The sequence below is a fragment of the Scatophagus argus genome, chromosome 15, assembly GCF_020382885.2.
Source record: "Scatophagus argus isolate fScaArg1 chromosome 15, fScaArg1.pri, whole genome shotgun sequence".
NCBI classification, from domain to species: domain Eukaryota; kingdom Metazoa; phylum Chordata; class Actinopteri; family Scatophagidae; genus Scatophagus; species Scatophagus argus.
Window position 1 is genome coordinate 5,666,585 of NC_058507.1, and position 18,321 is coordinate 5,684,905.

The following is an 18,321-nucleotide window of genomic DNA, read 5'->3' on the forward strand; positions in this document are numbered from 1 at the left end:
ACTGATGCATAACAAAATATTCGCGCTCATGGACAGACAAGCCTCAGTGATATCAGATGTCCAGTAGGCTAATGGAACAGCTTACCTTTAGACAGTTAATGAGTGGGATGGATGGATACATGCATGAGACGATTCTCATATTTGAGGAGATCCTGAGGCCTGGTTACACACACCAAAAACATGGCGTGAAGTTTTTGAGAAGCAAATTGGTCTGCTTTTAATTATGCAGGCAGTTGGACATTAAGGCTGGAATGCAGGGTGTGAATAGATTCTTCAGCAGCAACTAATTTCAGATGTTTACCATGCATGAGCTGTTTTAAAAGTTGAAAAATGGTAGAAAACATAACACTGAACATTATTGTTTTTTATCTGGATTTTTTTGGAGACTGACAAGAAATGAATTATGTTTGACACTGATCACGTGGCATAGTGCTAAATATACAAACTGTACAGCCGCTGTTATGTAACACACTGTTAATGTGTGTAACTGTATCACTATAAAGCTTTCATTTCATTCATTCAACAAAGTCATGACTTGATTAAAGCAATTCAAAAACATATTTTTGTACTTGTTTTAAGTGGATCATCTCTATGGAAACAAACGTGCACATTTCTACATTAGTGTGTGTTTTCCCAACACACCCCATCTTGACAAGTGTGCCTCTGGAGACCTGTGACATCAGGATGAATTCACACCAGTGCATCATGAATATACAGTAGTGTATTCTCAGTCAAAGCAAATTACGAGACTGGGCCACTGGGGAATTTTTACAACACTACACGCTGTTGTCCAAAGAAGGGCAGAGGAGAGAGAAAACACCAGCTGAGAAGGAGGGGAACCCAGACCACCAGGGTTATCCACCCTCCCCTCCTTATTTACTTAAACTTTCATGGTTTGGCTCGGGTCCTACAGGGCCATCTTTCACCTCACGTTTTCCCCTCCTTCACACTCAAAAACAGCATGCAGCGCGAGAGATTTCCTGTCGCAGTCGTCTGACTAATATGTACATCCTAAAGAGGCCAGCACACACACACACACACAAGACAGGGGGTAAATAATCTGCTGCGGTCAGTCTAACCTGTGGGTAAGGTCAAACAAATGGGAATGTTTCACATCGTGGGCTTCACGTTGAGGAGTACAAGCTGCTTAACCAACAGTTAAGCAGCAGAATTTTTATTTTATTTTGAAAGCAGATATGATCTGATCATCAGGTACATTTTTGAACATAATTTGGTTACAAGTGATTACCAAAAATAAAATTCCATTGGCCTTTATTGTACTGGAGAGGAAGGGGAAATAGACGAATGCACCAAAACCTGCTCAAATCCAAAAGTAACTGTATGACTACATACTGTGCCACTAGATTAGAAAAATGAGAGCATCAGTTGTTTAAGTAAATGCCTAAAAAGTGAAAAAGCTGTAATAGTTATGGTGGGAGCAAAGAAGGAAAAGAGCAGAGTGTGACATAAGAGATCGATATTTGTTGGCTGGTCTCCTAAAGACAGTCAACGCTGGTCTCTTTTAACCATGAACAACCTTAACAATCCTTAACCTTAACGAAGTAGTCATTTTAACACAAACCACGTTTCCCTGACCTGAACATGAAGTCTTAATTTTAACCCAAACCATAATCTTTCGCCAACAAGGTTGTTTTTGTGCCCAAGACTAACCAAACGTTAACAATTGTAGTGTAAAGTCAGAAAATTATTTTATTTCTGAAATGCCAACGTTGTCTATAGTGGTATCATTCAGTTGGATATAGACCAACAACAAATTTTATCATTTAACTTGGAGGGCTTGTCGCACCAGAGATATGTTATTTTTCTTTGTCTACCTTTGGTATCTTTTTTGAACTGACCCTTCACGCTTCATACTAATCACCAAGACAAATTCCTAGTAATGTGAAACCTCTTCACTTACAATGGCAATAAAGTCTTTCTTATTCTGATTCTGATTCTGAAGTGCTTGTACAAACCACATTTGAAACAGCAACAGCTTTGACAATTTTTGAAACTTTCCAAAACAGATAATTTGAGCATGCTCACTTAACACGGCGACTGACCAGGTGTGCAGAGGTGAGAAAGTATGTAGGAATTTAAAATCAATCAATCAATCAATCAATTAATTAAAATTTATTATTCTTCATACACCCCCTTCAATCGAGTCAATCATGAATTCTTCAGGAAGAGAGTGTTTGTCTTTTTAGTCATTTCCTTGATTATAACCTCTTGCCTCCATTTATAATCGCAGGTATTTTCCTTTAGATGTAGTTTGTGGGCACTTCATATGAACCATTTATTTATTTCAGGCCTTTAGCAAACTCCACATTTGAATCTGGTTTTGAAAAAGACAGTAGCAAAGGCCATCTGCCTACAAAAAGAAAGGTGGACACAGGGCTTTTGGGGGGCAGGAAGGTGGATGGCCTCCTTGTCTGGCTGGGTGAGGCAGCTTACTACTGGGGGGGAGGATGCTGTGGGCTCCCCATTCCCAGGGGACCTAAGACCAGGATGGCTGCTTGTTGTTCTACAGTCCCCTGAGATTCCCCTCACTGCCTATCAGAGAACAGAAATGATTAATAATCAGTGAAAAATATTCAGATCATGACATCACACTGGAAAATAAACCAGTCTGTGTTTTCCTGTGGTGTGTGGAGGTGATCTCGCCCACGCCTGAAGTAAGACCTCCTTGTCTAAGTGTGTGTGTGTGTCTGCTTGTGCACATCTTCACTCTCCCACACACACGTCCATATGATACAGACTTCCCACAGAGGTCTTGTGCTTTGACAGGGAAGGTGAAAGGAGGGGCGAGTTTTTTTTCCTGGCTGTGGAAAATGGAGGCGAGTTTTATGACCCATGTTCCCTGTCCTCCTGTAAAAATCACACCAGTCGTTTTCCAGCATTGCAGCATCATCGACTACGCAGCCAATGAAAACAATGGAGCGTGTGGAGAAGAAACAAGCCAATCAAAGAGAAAAAAAAAGGCTTCTTGGACGGAAATACCTGCAGGTCTACTTTATACATATACATCATCCTTTCCCTTCCCATCAGGCTCTGAGGTAGACCCTTTACCTACTCACACAGATGTAGAAATCTTTAAGACTCACAGCCCCAGAAAAGTTCTCATGGGTTTTCAGTGGCAATCCAACCTGGCAATCTTCCAAAGCTCTCTGCAGGCACTTTGTTTTGTGGAGGGGGGGTCTTTTGGGCCAATCCCAACAAAGACGCATCAATGCATGGACCCACCATGTGTGGGTGGATAACTGGGCATGGTTTTGTAATTCCATATTGTTAAGGGAAGGCCGCCAGGCTACTCTGCCTTCGCCCTAATTGTGATTGTCAAACTCTCTATTGAATTATGCAAAGAGAGGGGGGAATGCATGCCTCTGCTAAGCCTTGAAGATGAGAGAGCAGGAAATGCCAAAGTGGCTGTCCTGTGAGGTCCTGTCTGTAGAGGTTGGATGAAGACATGTATTGTGTGTATGATTCATATGCCACACTGCATTAGCGCACAACAAGGGCTGAGAGGAGGCAGATTGGCTTGGAACGCTGGAGGAGAGGGACAAGGCATTTGTATTCTCCTGCGCTGGTAATACATGGTAACAAGGGTGATTTGCACAGCTAAATCAAAACCAAGTGATGGTGACATTGAAGTCTAATGCATCTTAAGATGATGAAGCTCTTTAGGGTGTTTCGCATCCAAGCCCACTGCAATCCATTTGCTTCTCAGGAGACTCAGTCACTCGAGGTAACATGAAGAGTTAGTTAACCTGTGAGAGCGTGCTTGAACCCTAATGTGCTGCAGATGTAGCCATCTTAGAAGTCACACGTTTTATTGAAAGCTTGCTGCACTGCGGCTTTGTTCCGTTTCCATTCCTTAAAGGAAATGTTTAGAGAATGAGAATTGTATCTTTATGCCTGGGGATGTAAGGACCGATGTTGCAAACGCATTGATCAAGACGCACGCGTTTTGCATTACAACAACATGACTGTTATTATATTCAGGTATTTGAGAACATTTCAGAAAGAACAGGCTGCCGCCGCGGCTGCACTACTGCAGGATAGGTGAAAGATGGATGCATGATAGGTGACTTCTGTTAAGGCTTCCAATGGACATGCCTGCCAGGCAGCCACATTACTCATATAGTTGGAAGGTTTGTTATAAAATTGGCTATGGATCTAATGTGGGCTCCTGGCAGTCCTGCATGCTGCCTGCGGTAAGGCTATCTAACACAGTCAGTAGGATTTATCTGCTGTTATGATCGGACCCACAGCAGCCCTGACTAAACACAACTTATCTCCCCCTGCATCCCAGATCACATCCAGCCCAGGCAAAAAGGTTTGAAAGAACGCTAAAGACGTGCGAACAAATCCCAATCACATGATTCAACCTGAAATCATACGAGAAAACAAAATCTAGAACTGACAAGCACCTCTAATTCTTCATCAGCTGGCCCCCCTACCCCACCAAAAGTCTCCTCAACCCCTCAACCACCCCCTCCTCCCTGGCTCCATTGCTCCAGGAGATCCTATCATTTCTCCCGCAGACTAGATTTCTTGGGTGACTTCAAAGCTTGTTCACTAAGTGTTTAGAAGAATGCAATGGAAACAGGAAAATAATGTTCTGATTTCTGTAAACTTTATAACATCTGCTTTTGCTTAGTGCTGGTGCAGTGTGAAGCAGGGGCTCCATACTGTGTTCAGTTTGGGACGTTTTTTCCCACAGTTTAAACAGCATCTCGCACACTGTGCACAATGGTAAGGGCACAGAATGAAAGTGTCTTGAGCCTAAGGAACGTATTATTACCTTGTAACCCAAAAATGACATTAACGAAGCTTCGGTAAGAGCAAGAGTTTACTTTTATGGAGGACAGTTTATTTAGTTCTCGTTTTTAGCCATGTCACAGTCCGCTGGAAAAGCAGGTGAGGATGAATCCCACAAGAAAGGTAATAGATTAACCCTCTAAGACCTAATTTCCATCACTGTTTGTATAACCTTCATCTTTTGAGAATTCAGAGGATGCAATGAGTATATTTCCACTGAGAGGGAAAGGAACCAGGCAAGGCTTTGCTTGTGTCCCAAAAGGCCTGTGAGTAATGTTGCTGGCACCGTACAAGCATACACACAGACTAACGCTACCTCCTTGTGTATACACAAGATGACAAGCCGTTTTTAGGGCCAGGCCAGATAACTCCATCACAATCTCCCCATGCTAACAGGGCAGCATGACAAGAGCGCCGTGTATACACACAGCATCCGACTGGCAGCCTCAGGGCTCCTGTCTCCTTTCCCCTAACTCAATCATGCTCGGGTTTCACTCTCGCCCATCCGAGGCTAACTCGCTTCCTCTCTCTATCCCCTCACACTACTCCCCCATCCTTAAAATCCTTAACCCACATCCCACCCATACTCTATCAGTTCTAAGTCCAACATACATGCATGTGAAGAAAAGCAAAATGCTTTTTAAAATGTTTTAATATCTCAAACTGAAATAGCCAAAATGCAATTTTCTGAAAGCCTCAAAATAATTTCAATTTGTGTGTATTTCAGGGATAAGGTGCAGTGTATGGAACCTTTTTCAGACAGCTGAAAATATAAGCAGAGACAGGGGAGAGTAAGTTTTGGCAGGATTCAGTTCCAGGCTAACAAGGGCAGAGACAGTAGCCCTAAACACAGAATTCTCCATGAACAAAGTTAAAGGAAAAATCCTCCCTAAATCACCCTGACACTGCTAAAGAAAAATAAGCATTGGAAATACACCTTGTACTTCTCCATTTCATTGTTTGGTGGTATATTTGTCATATTCCAGTGAAGGTGCCAAAATACCACAAACACAAAGTCACGTTGAGCTATTTCTAGTGCAGTTACAAAAGCTGTTTGCCAAGTTTGAAAGAAAGTTCAGTTCAGCTATTTAAAACATCATCTGTCAGATTCTGATGTCAGTTCCTCAGGATTAAAGAGCAAGAGCATCACACTAAGGCCTCATTTTGCCCTTGCAGACTTACAGGCAGGAACATATAGCTGACAGTAGCCTCGATACACTGCTATGCAGTGCAGCCACAAGAGATGCTGACTTGTCTTCTTAACAAGAGAAAACACAAGCTCTCTTGACAATTTTGGCGTCCATACACAAAGAAATCTTCCTCTCTGTGAATAGCAGTTTGATCAGGTGGGCTGGCCTGTTCATATTGGCCGAGATGTTGCTTTGCTTTTTCTGTACGCAACACGAGTAACACACTAGTGTTTTTGCATGTTTTTACAACAGATTCAGTGCTGGCACAAAGGCTTTTTGGTGCTGGTTGGGCTCAGCAAGAAGTACTGCCCTCTTACTCGGGGCAGGAAACCAACTTGAGCTGGTAAATTTGCAACTCGCTTCTCCGAGTGAGATATCTCACTTTTTTCATATCTCTGTTGAGAGGTGTACATACGCAGTACCTATTGTGCACTGCTGATGGGCAAGTAAACGCTTGAACATGATCCTGAACATGGGAGTTAATTTGGGGAGCAGCACAAGATATGGGTGAAATTGCAGTATAAGGCCTGCAATTCCAGAAGTATTGTACAATTTGCCACAGAGTGGATAAGATTAAACAGGAAAATTTAGTCTTTCCTATTATCTAGTAGCTGTTATTTAGTGGACCTTTTCTGTGTGACATTTATACACTTGCCCCAGATTCACTAAGGTTTCCACCGGGTGCTCACATTTCCTCCCATAATCCATAGACAAGCAGGTCAGGCAAACTGCAAACTTGAAACTGACAGTTGGTGTCAGTTTGTTGGTCTGGCTACACCCTGTGTACCCATCCAGGGTGTTGCCTGCTTCTAGCCCAATGCACACTGGCCCTTAAACAGGATACGCAGTGTAGAAATGAATGTGTTTAAACATACACAAACACTGATATTCTGTTTTCAATAAGATATACACCTACAATGACAAAGGATAAGGGAAAGTGGTACATGAAAAATATAACTTTAAATGGATTGGACACCAGTTCAAGTAACTGAGGAAATGTGTTCCTTACATGTTACAGTATGTTTCAAAAGTCTCTGGCTTAGAGAGCAGACCACTGGAGGTACTCAGAGGTTAACTCAAGCTGAACTAGGCCACAAGTGGGGGAGGCCAAATCCTTGTCAAGCCTGTGTGAGGCTGAACATGCGTTGGCTCCACCCTGTTCGACCCTGCTCTGTTCTCTGTTAGCCAAGACTTCACACGTTCACTTGTAGAAACTGTGACAATGCCATTTTGTTTACAGCATTGTTGTACTGCACATGTTTAAGGGTTAATGACTTGCAGATGCAGTGTCAGGTTTGTTTCTATGATGAGGAACTAACAGGGTGTTAAACACTGGACATGTTTGGAGGCTGTTGTGTTGTCAGAATTGGTGCAACATGCCAGACACCGAGTGTGAGGTCCAGTGTGGGATATATACACGTGCTCAATTGGCTCTGATGCAGGAATAACCTTATTGTTTCTAAGCTGATTGGTTCTTTAAATATTCTAAATCACCTGTATGTACAGTATATCTGTGTTACTTTCATATCCTTTTTGTATGTGTACAGGTCAAGGCAAGCACCAATGCATAGCTGGCAGATTTTACGTGCCTGACGGTTTCATTCCTCTTTTTCAAAATAAAACTGCTTCATGAAAAACAGCAGGTTAGAAAAAATAAACGTGGAGGAGAAATAGGCAATAACAAATTAACATGAGCGACACTGAAGGGAGGAAGAGCCTAACCTGACCTGGGGAGAAAAACAAAGTACACAGAGGCAGATGTAGATTTGGCTGAGATACTGACATAATTTCTTTGATTCTGGATGGCACTGGGGTTGGTTTCAAGTTAAAATTCAATTAATCTTAAATTTTACACATCAGAGTGAAGTCATGAAGAGGATCAGTGAGCCCAAGAAAACAGCTGTATAACATCTTCTGTGGCTTTGTCAGGACCCAGATGATGCTGTCAGGGTGATTTCAGCTTGAGCTTACAGACTGCAAGTTCATACCAGTGAGCCTCTGTTACAAAGTGAGGGTCCGGAGTCTGACGAATGAGGCCATTTCACATCATATTGGAGTTAATGTAATTACAAGTGTCTCACTTGTAAATTGTGTTCACATCAACACGATTAAGAGCTGAAAACTTCTTTCTTTGAAAGCTATGATATATTGGACATGGCACTTCTCCCTGAAAACTGGACAAACTTGGACACTTCCCATTAGTCAGATGTTGTTAATATGGTAATCTTTCACAGTTCTACCATCCATCTCATGTGGCCTGAACACTTGAGTGTCTTCCAACTTTATGAGAGTACAAAATCACTTAACTGACCCTTTGAACTTCTATTTCTTATATCTTATTTTTCATGAATCAGACAATCGTCAATTAAAATCTGTAGCATCAGCGAGAGGAGAACGAACGTGAACTGGTTTGTAGCGGTAGTGACATTTTTCCCTAATGGCCATCTTTTGCAGTTGACCGTGTCTGTCAGGCTGCAGGGGAGGAGTTTAAGAGCTGCTAATCTTCCCTGGTCAAGACTCGCTGGGTAAACATTAATTTCATGGCCAGTTGGACTCAGGTTGTGTCTGTTCTTACTGGCCTGAAGGGGAAAAAAAGTGGCATCTTCCTTTTCCAACAGCCAATTCTCACTCCATCACCCACAGTTCCTCTCCATCCAGGTCCAGCCATTTGTTTCCTGCCCTGGACGCCTACTGCCATGATGAATGGCCCCAAGCTTCATTCAATTAGGCCCAAAGTGCGAAGATGCAGGAACAATGGAAACTGGCCTCAGCAGTGCGGCACAGACCCTCAGCATTCTTCGCAACAATTTAGTCTAATTAGCATCAACTCCTGCCCCATCCATCATACTCCTCAAGAAACATAAACAAACTGTCAGCTCTAACGTAACAAACAGATCGCCCAGCTACTTAGCACAAATTATTCTTACATGAAACGCAGCTTCTCAGGCAACCTTCCCCCCCTTCAGGCCATCTGGGGAAATGGAGAGCTATTAAAATTGAAGACATATGTTTCAGTCAAGTTCAACTCTCCAGAGTGCCATGGTGGACACAGTGACAGTTCCCTCCGTCGGCTTGGCCCTGATGGGCTGGGGCTGCAGAGCCGATTGAATGGGGTGTGGTGACTAGAATCAGTGTATAATAAGGGTGGGTGTGGGTGTGGGTGTGTGTGTATACTGTATAGGTACATGCAAGCATGTTGGAAATGCATGTGTGTACAAGATGTATACGCGTGTGTGTGCACTTGTACAAGGATTACAAAAGTTTGATTTATAGCCATGTCTTGGTTTCATGTTTTTGCCATGTGACGGATGATTCTTTCACATGATTTTTTTGATCCAAAGTAAAGACGTACTGCACCGTGCTATACGTCAGTTATCACATAAACATCAGCAGCTAACAAGAATGAATCAAGACCACAAACAAATTGCTGACGTTTTAGAGTTTTTAACCGAATAATCTTCTATAAACTTGAGTCACTAAATGCAATTCAATTTGTGCATAAAAAAAAGCTGGAAAAAATGTTAAAATATAGCAAAAACATTTGAAGCTTGGCTGAGATGGAAAAGTTGGTGCATTAATAAAACAGAAAAGGGACAAAGTGTAATGGAAACAGGCTTAGAAAATAAATTATAGCACATCTGCAGTGGTTTAATGGCACCCAAGTGGAGAATCAGCACCACCAGCTGTTTATCTCGATGCACCAACTCATAATATTCACATAACAGGATAGAAACTAGCTTTCATTTGCATTCTCTTTTGCCCATTTTCTGGACATTTGGTTACAATTTGCGTTACTTTTGAATGGAAACTTGGCTGTCTATTTCCATGTGTAAAAAAAAAAAAAAAAAAAAAAAGACAGAAAATCATTTATGGTTCTTTCTTTCTGGCTTTGATATTGCTGAGTGACGGCTTAAAAAAAAAAGGCCATGTCATGGAGAGGATTTTTCAAAATCAGTATCCCTTTAAATGCCAAACAGAATACATGGTCGTGCTAATTTCCCTGACTTCATCAAGAACAATCGTGATGAAGGAGCTAATGCAAATTGCCCGGCACTCATTGAAGGCACAGACGACACAAACGAGTAGGCTAAACAATCAGCACTTACCAAAACCAAACACTTTTGATCACATTTCAGGCTTTGGGTTTGATTGTGTTTTAAGAGCCTGTCTGACCCACCCAGGAAATGCGGCAACAAAATTTAAAAACATTCTTCACGTCCAAAAAACCCATTCAAAACATGCTGCGGCTGCATTAAAATATAATTTAGCGCATTCTACTCATGCCGATCTTCGTGCTTATAATCAGTTATGAGGCCCCTATGATAAACAACAGTGAATAAATTCGGTAATGAATTCAGAATAGAGAAATCTCTTGTAAGAATGAAAACCTGGCATTAAAAATCCACAGCACTGCTGATTGGTGTAAATTATAGGTAAGTTATGCAGCAAGTTTGTTTTAGAGTGACCATGTGCTGTACTGGAGCTCAACCAACTCTCCACTGCAGAAAAACCCCTCCTGCTCTACACGGGTCGTGCTTAATTTGTCAATTTTCCATTTCCTTTTTGATGTTCTGCAGAGTGTGAAATGCTTCGCTAATTATCAAGGAAGTTTGGCAGGCGTGGCTTGTTGTTTTTAGAGAGCTGATGGCAAGCCTCACTCATCACCGAGCGCTCACAATGACAAATAAACCAGACCCCCCGTCGCCTCTCTGTTAACAGCTAAAAACGTTCAACAAAATAACAAAATCGAGCTAAACGAAACGTCAGCACCAGTGCTCATTTTTCTTTCCTCCTTGAATGTTCTTATTCCATATTAAACACACCGCAGCGTGGGGGGAAAAGTCTCAAACCAAAACCATAGGAGTTGAGAGAGGCTTTGACAGGCAAACTGCAGAGCAGATGGATGCCTGCGCCAAGGTGAGAGTGGAGGGTTATTCTAATCAAGCTAATTCCCTCCAAACCTCAAAATGATGTCATCCTGTGTTTGCTCATTAGAGATTCTTGTCAGGAGGCCAAGACTAATTCTCATTCAGTCATGAATGCCAATATGAGCCCCTTCTTCTTCTTCTTCTCCTCTCTCTTCTCACAGGAGAGATTTAAAGATCTAGACTGTATGAAAGTATGGAAGGGAGTGGATTGGCTTCACTGGTATGACTAATAAATGGATTACATCTGTCATAGAGTCAGCTTGCAGCACCCAAATTGAAATTCACAAACATGCATAAAACGCCCATTTCCTTTTTGCTTTCCCACAAAGCTCAGTTTTTCACGTAGGGTGTCTTTCTGCCCCGTTTATTTCCTGACGGGCATCACTCACAAGGCGTTAAGCTTCTGAGCCGTTTTCTGCTCTGTACTGTCAGTGCTGTGACTCAGCTCGCAGAGTGATTCTCAGATCGAATGAACGAGGGCCAGAGAGAGCCAAAGCTCTCTTGTGCTTCCTCTCTATTCGCTTTTGGTCCCTCTGTTGCCACTCCCAAATCTTTCTGCTCTCTCATTTTTCATCCTCTCCCCTCTGGTTGTCTTTTGTATGTACTCTTTTCAGTGACCACATCAGTTTGTCTGCACTCTTTGTAGGCAAAGCAAGAGCACCACTGACGGGCAAACACGCAACATCCTGTATTTGCACCCCTTTAATCCAGCCTCCATATATTTTTGTGCATTTACTAGTGTCTTAGCAACCACAACTAAAGCTGCAATTAATGATTATTTTAATCGGTTATTAGTCTCCCAATGATTTTCTTGATTTATAGTTTGGTCTATAAAATATTCAACAAATCTAAAGGAAAAGAGATTCAATTTACCATCATGAAGTCCACACATCTCATAATTAATCAGCAGTTGTAAGGTCAGGACTATTAGATTGTTTTCATTCCAAATTAATTCATCTGACAAATATTTTCTCAGCTGAACTGATTAACTCAGATCAGACAGGACCAAGAAATTTGTCAGTTAGTCACCTAATCACTGCACCTCTGTTATGGCGATTGGGAAATTAGAAATTGAAAGCTCATCCTTCTATGTAAAATTTGGATGTAATTATATCATGATTCATAGTTGATTGTTTGACATGGAGTTATTTTTTACTGATTGCAACAGAGGTATTTGCCCTGCCACCTGGACGCCTGCATCTGCATCATCATCACAGACCACAGTGGAAATAACTTTTGCAGTCGTTCTCACTCTCATATAATGTCATTTAAACTAAAAACTTAATTGAGGTTTTTCCTTTCTTTCTGGGATCAGTACTGCATAATTCCTAGTGAAAAAGACAAATGATTTCAATTGTTTGGATGGTAGTTGACATGATAGGTTATTACCTTTGAATGGAAACTCATTTATGCAGTTTTTTTAAGTAATATTAAAGATTATATTAAAGGTTAATGATTTGGAGAAATAAAATGAAGCCACATTTGCTTTTCACATTCACATGTCCTCATTAGGATGCAATGTATTTTGCTTACTGCCAACTTATTACATGCGTGTGTAATAAGTTGGCAGCATTAAGCAGTTTGTGCATGTTTATGGGTCCACAGAAACATTTTCCACCCAGATTTTGAAGAGAATGCAGAAAAATAACATTTGAGGCTTCAGGCACCAACAAACTCCCTCCTCCCTGATCCACTATATTGCTTACACTGTGATGAAGCTGACTGGAGGATTTTGTGCACACAGGCACGCCTAACCAACTACAGTAAATCACTCCCTCTACTGACAGTGGTGGGAGAGCTGCTGCATTTCAGGTGCTGTTCATCTGGCAGAAGTTTCAGAGGCCTGCCTCCGGAGAAAGAAAACAAACCCTGATCCACTTCCCCACCAACGGCTCCCCGCGAGCCAGCCAGCGGCCTCCAGGAGGCTGTCCAGCCGCTCCGGCCCCTCGGACCAGGATGTTTGGGTTAGAAAATGACTTTCCTACTCCCTCAGCCCCTTTCTCTAATTGCCCAAAGGGTAATTACCTTGTCTCCTTTCCACTTAAGAAAAACCAAGAGCCATAGTGTTGTTGTATCAAGTAGAAAGTAAAGCTGGCTAAAATTAGCACGAGTAATATTTTTATAATCATTATTACAGTTATCATAATAAATGTATCAACTCAGAGAGTGAAGGTGATGTAAATATCAATGAACTATTAAAATAAAGTGAACTGACAACCGGAGGTTTAATAACTAATGAGCGTACGTTCTCCTGTTTATCCAGCACCTTACAAAGCGACTGAAGAAGTACAATTAAATAATCCTTAATTTTACTAACAAAACATTTCCTCAAGTAATCACAATAAAAACAACATCTGCAAAACCGCAAAGGCCTGTGTATGATCACTCAAGACGTTTCTTTCATGGAGAAAAACACACACACACGCGCGTGCGAGCCATAAATTTACAGTAAATTTTGAATATGACGGGAGGGAGGGGCATATTCGCGGAGGCCTGAGTGTGTCATTCTGCCTCCCTCTGGCTGGGGACTGATAGATTGGTGCAGAGTGCAGATTCTCCCATGGGTGCGATATATCAGGCTGCAACGGTCCAAGTACCATTATGAAACACACCCGAGAGTACCGCAATTCAGGAAAGACCAGAACACCAATGGAGCTCTCGCAAGATTTCTTCTTGTGCGGTATAGGCAGAGACAGAGGAAACTTTTTTGACTGATAATTCCCCTCCAACCGTTACACACCAAGTGCAAACCTGCAAAACACAAAGTCAGGCCGGAAAAAGAAACCTCCAAGTCAGAATACAAACGGGGGGGATGAAAGACAAAAAAATGAGATCACCTGTTCTGAATATACATATGCACCAGATGAGAGGGAGTCTCGTGCCAAGCCTTGAAAAGAGACAGGCTCTGCTACAGTTATTGTTGGATTCACGTTCTCCTTTTGAAGACGTTAACATCAATGCCTCACTATGGAAACAGCTGGCCGCCTGTGTGTTCCTCCAAAGCTCCTGTGGGGATTCTTATCGAGAAAGCATCTGTCAGAGCCTCTGATTAGTGCAGAGCTGCCCAGCTGAGAGCTCGCCCTGTCAGGCCGCTGATAACTTCACCCTTCTCCGTACCCTTTCTCGGTCACTGCTCTCCCCGCATGTACCTGCTCCAGACGCTGCATAGAGCTGCTGGGCCTGCGCACTGTGTGGTCTCCGTTCTACTAAACTCATCTCAGTGTGAACTCAACTCACACAGGCCATAGAAAATACAGCCTGTGTCACGTCTGAGTCACGATTTGGATCTGTTGTGCGGAGATGAAACAATTTCAAGAATCAGTGTGCTGAATGAAAGCTTGGAGGCCTTTCAGAATAAATAACTATTTGGTACTGCTGATATTAACATTTCTAATGGTACCTGCAGCAAACTAAACACAGATGTGAAGGGATTATCTCACATTTTGAGAGCTGTATGTCTTGGTTAGGTGAAATCATACACGTGAAAAGATCAGAAAAGTTATCCATCTTCGTATTGCCCTAAAGTCCATCTGCTGGGAACAGCACAAACTCTTAACTCACTGCATTACTGTGGTGGATTAAAAAGCACCAGTACAGCTCACTTCTGCCCTCTAGTCACTCTGTCTTAGTCATCATATTCATAACACATTTGGATCAGATTCTCCTCTAAAATGCAAAACATTTTAATCCTCATTAAATAGCTGTGCAGCAAATTAATGTCAAAATTTGAAGAGTCTGGATTTTTTTTTTCTCCTCTTTTTTTTCCCCCCTCAAAGCTCATACGCACACATGTTTGTTTTATCAGAAATCAAAACCAGATAAATTTAGAACATACTGCATTATTCCGAGGCTCGCTGCCTCACCAAAAAAAGAACATTAACACACTAACACGCTGCTCTTTTCTACAACCCGGCAGCTTCGTTCAGATCCCCATCCCTCACTCTTTATTTCAGACAAACTAAAAGAGAAACTGACGCATACCTCTCGCTGTTCTTTATAAGCTCTTTCCAGACTGTGACATTTGTGTCTGCTTTGATTTCGCTGCAGGACTCTTTGATTTCAAAATGATAATGAAATGGTAAACAAATTCCTAGCATGACCTTTCATTCAATTTTGTTTCTCATTATCAAATTTTTCCTCATCGTCCTGCCAGCATCCCTCTCTTAAGTATGTCATCCTCCAACCACTCAAGATCAGAAATAATACAAAGTGTCTATAAATTTGAACTTCCCTAATTAAAGCCTTGCCGCGGGACATGCTCTTGCATGGCCACCAGGCACGGGATATTTCCTCTCAAACAACACAAATTGGCCCATGAGCACAACAAATTACATTATGATTACTGCACTGGCCCAAGTGCTGTTCATCTTGATAGAGTTAACCCAAAGTGGGCAGGCCTGTCTCCCAACTACAGAGCTAAGCGGGGAGAAAGAATTACAGTTTTTGGCTGGGGTTTACTGTAAGAAAACCTGTGTTATAAATTTCCAGCTCATCCAGAGAATCACAGGGCAAATGCACACAATGCACACATCCATACACGCACGCACACACAAATGCAAACACACAGACACATGTAATTCAGGGTTTTTTAGTTTGTCCGTTTTTGTTTTTTTGACAGTACTTATTATGTTTATTTATATTTCAGCGCTTACAGCAGGAGCACGGAGGGTTTGTAATTACTGTATCTGAACTCTTGAATTGTGTATCAAATTCAGTTGGAATAACATGAGGTTTGTCTTGGCCTTGACTTTTTTTTTCTTCGAAGATGTCCTGAAACAAAACAAAAACTACTGAACAAGAGATCAAAAACTGGCGAGCCTGAAAAATAAGCATTAGGAATTGAGCATCTACCGCAGTGCAGCAGGCCCATGAGCTACTATGAGCTGTGGCTACGAGCTACAGGGCACGAGGTTAAATGCCCAATTCAAAACTTTTCAACACACGTGTCAGCGCTCATGAGGAACAAAGTGGGAGAAGATAAACAGAGAGCATGTTGTGGGCAGGTCAAAATTTTAATTTTTAAGTTCAGTTTTGCAGTTTTAAAAGCAATGAGTGACATTCTATTAAAAGGTCTAAATCACACAGTGAGATAACAAGACTGCTGGGATGACAGACGGTAGCTCTCCACAGGAAGCGCTTGTTCCTACCGTGACTTAATTAGAAGGTTCAAGACATAGCAAGGCTCAAAAATATACACACATCTGAAAGCATAATGCAGACGCATGCAGAGCACACACACACACACACACACACACTTAAATATATCCGCTTCCTTGGATGCATGTGCACGCATGTCTCGCACAAACACACGCAATTATCTTCAATTTCCCGGCATAAATTTCTCACTTGGGTGCACACACACACAAAACAAACAAACAAACACGTAGAGCCTGACCAGTCCTTGGCGTGGAAAACATAGCCCACGCATGCACACGCAGCCATTTTCCTTTGCACGAATACACCCCCCAGATGCATTCAAAAACACACACACACACTGGATCCTGTCTCACAACTGTAAACTTTCACTTTCTTACAGGGTCACTCTCTTTGCCCCTTGACTACTTAGTCTAAGTGCTCAATTAAGCATAGCTTGTTTAGCTGATTTTCCTCCCAGTTTTATTATTGTTGCCATGTGCTGTACTATGTGCGCCTTCACTTTTCACTTTTCATCTGCCATGGAATTTCTGGGTGATCTCAGTGCTTACTTAACTGTACATCTGTCCTCTTCGGCATGCTTTTTTAGTGCTGAATGTACCCCGCTGCACACACAGAACGGTGACGCACACTGATGTAACGCTAACTGGTAAAGTGTCATGTGGCAAAAAGTGTAGAAGACCCGTGTGATCATCTTGTTTTGCAGTATGAAATCATGTAATGAAGTGATGAAATACTCACACCGCTGCGGACTTGAAGAAAAAAAAAAACAAAAAACAAAAAACCCAGCTCCACTGTGCTTCCTGCAGCGCAGCGTTCCTGGTTTTAATAATTGGTACCTCTAAATAGGAGGCAATGATGCAGAGAAAGCCTCCCATGTTGAGCAATCATAATTATCTGACTGAATCTGCTCTTACCATAACAATATAATTATTATTATCATTATTATTATTCTAGGAACTCACATGTATGATAAATATCCTGTGTGTGCTGCCATGCCTGACCATGATATTCACCAGGCTCTTGTCGAAAACTGTGTCTAGGTTTCCCCGTCCTAACCACCACAAATAAATGTAAACTACGAATAAAAATGTACCACGAAACCATCGTCAAATCTCCATTCTTACTGACTATAAAATGAACTCATTGAAATCCCACAGATAAAACCACTCCTCTAAAAATACAAGCTTTAATTAAATTCAAATATCAATCTATATTTGTCTTTCTCCTTCAGCAAGATTGATTATCTATCATTCTGATCAGCTGGACCCAAGATTGCTGACATCATATAATCTTACATCATCATATTTAAAATGGTGACTCCACCAAAGCTTTACACAAAACCGTTTTTAAACACCCATTCAGGCCTTTTTTCCACACCACAGTTAGTTCATATGTTTAATGTAAATACATATGATCTGAACAGCGTTACAGTAAGCTGTACTGAGTGACCACTGTTAACAGCTGCCATTTGCTTAGTGGGAAAATAATGTTTAACTAGGCTATTAACGAGGCCCAATTGTTATCAATCAAAATCAAAAAGTTATTGAACATTTGCAAGCCTATTAGGCTTTTAATGACTTTGCCTTAAATCACGGATGCAATAACGCAACATTATATGGCATGCAATAATGCAATCATGTCATTAACGACGCAGTAGTGTGTGTCACCTGAAAAAAAAAATAATAATAACCCACTGGACTCGCTCAGTGACTAACAACAGCTGATTCGGTTGAGTCGCTGCGGTGGCGCGCGGCCCCTTCCTGGCTTCGTGCGCGTGCCCTGCGAGCTCGAGCAAGTACTATCCGGGAAATTGCGCGTTGCGTCTTGGCTGGACTCATTTCACACACACACACACACACAACATAGGAGTCCCCCCTCCCCCCCGCGTGGCCTTCTCCGGTCCACTCCAACTCCGCCAGTGAACCATTTTCACAAATCATGTCATTAAGATAACGTCGTGAGCGCGACTGCGGCTCATGCATCACATCACAGGCCCTAAACCGGGACACAAGTCCGGGTTTCCACTTAGTCAGCGTAAGGTCTGACCAGTAACACACGGTTCTACGGCATCTGCGTGAAAATTAAATTCACGGTTACTGAGACACAAACATGGCCTAAAAATGCTGAACACTCACAACACAGAAAATGTTTTTGTCAGAAAAGTTTAGACCAAAGACACCATTTCTGCTCCAGTGTCTCACTGTGAGACAGAGCCCAGTCCGAGG

At 42.0% G+C, this 18,321-nt stretch overlaps 1 protein-coding gene across 2 annotated transcripts in view; it reads right to left on the minus strand.

Annotated features, from left to right (window-relative positions):
* Positions 1 to 18,321, minus strand: part of slc25a21 (solute carrier family 25 member 21) — an 83,234-nt gene that overhangs the window by 56,001 nt on the left and 8,912 nt on the right. The window lies entirely within an intron of this gene.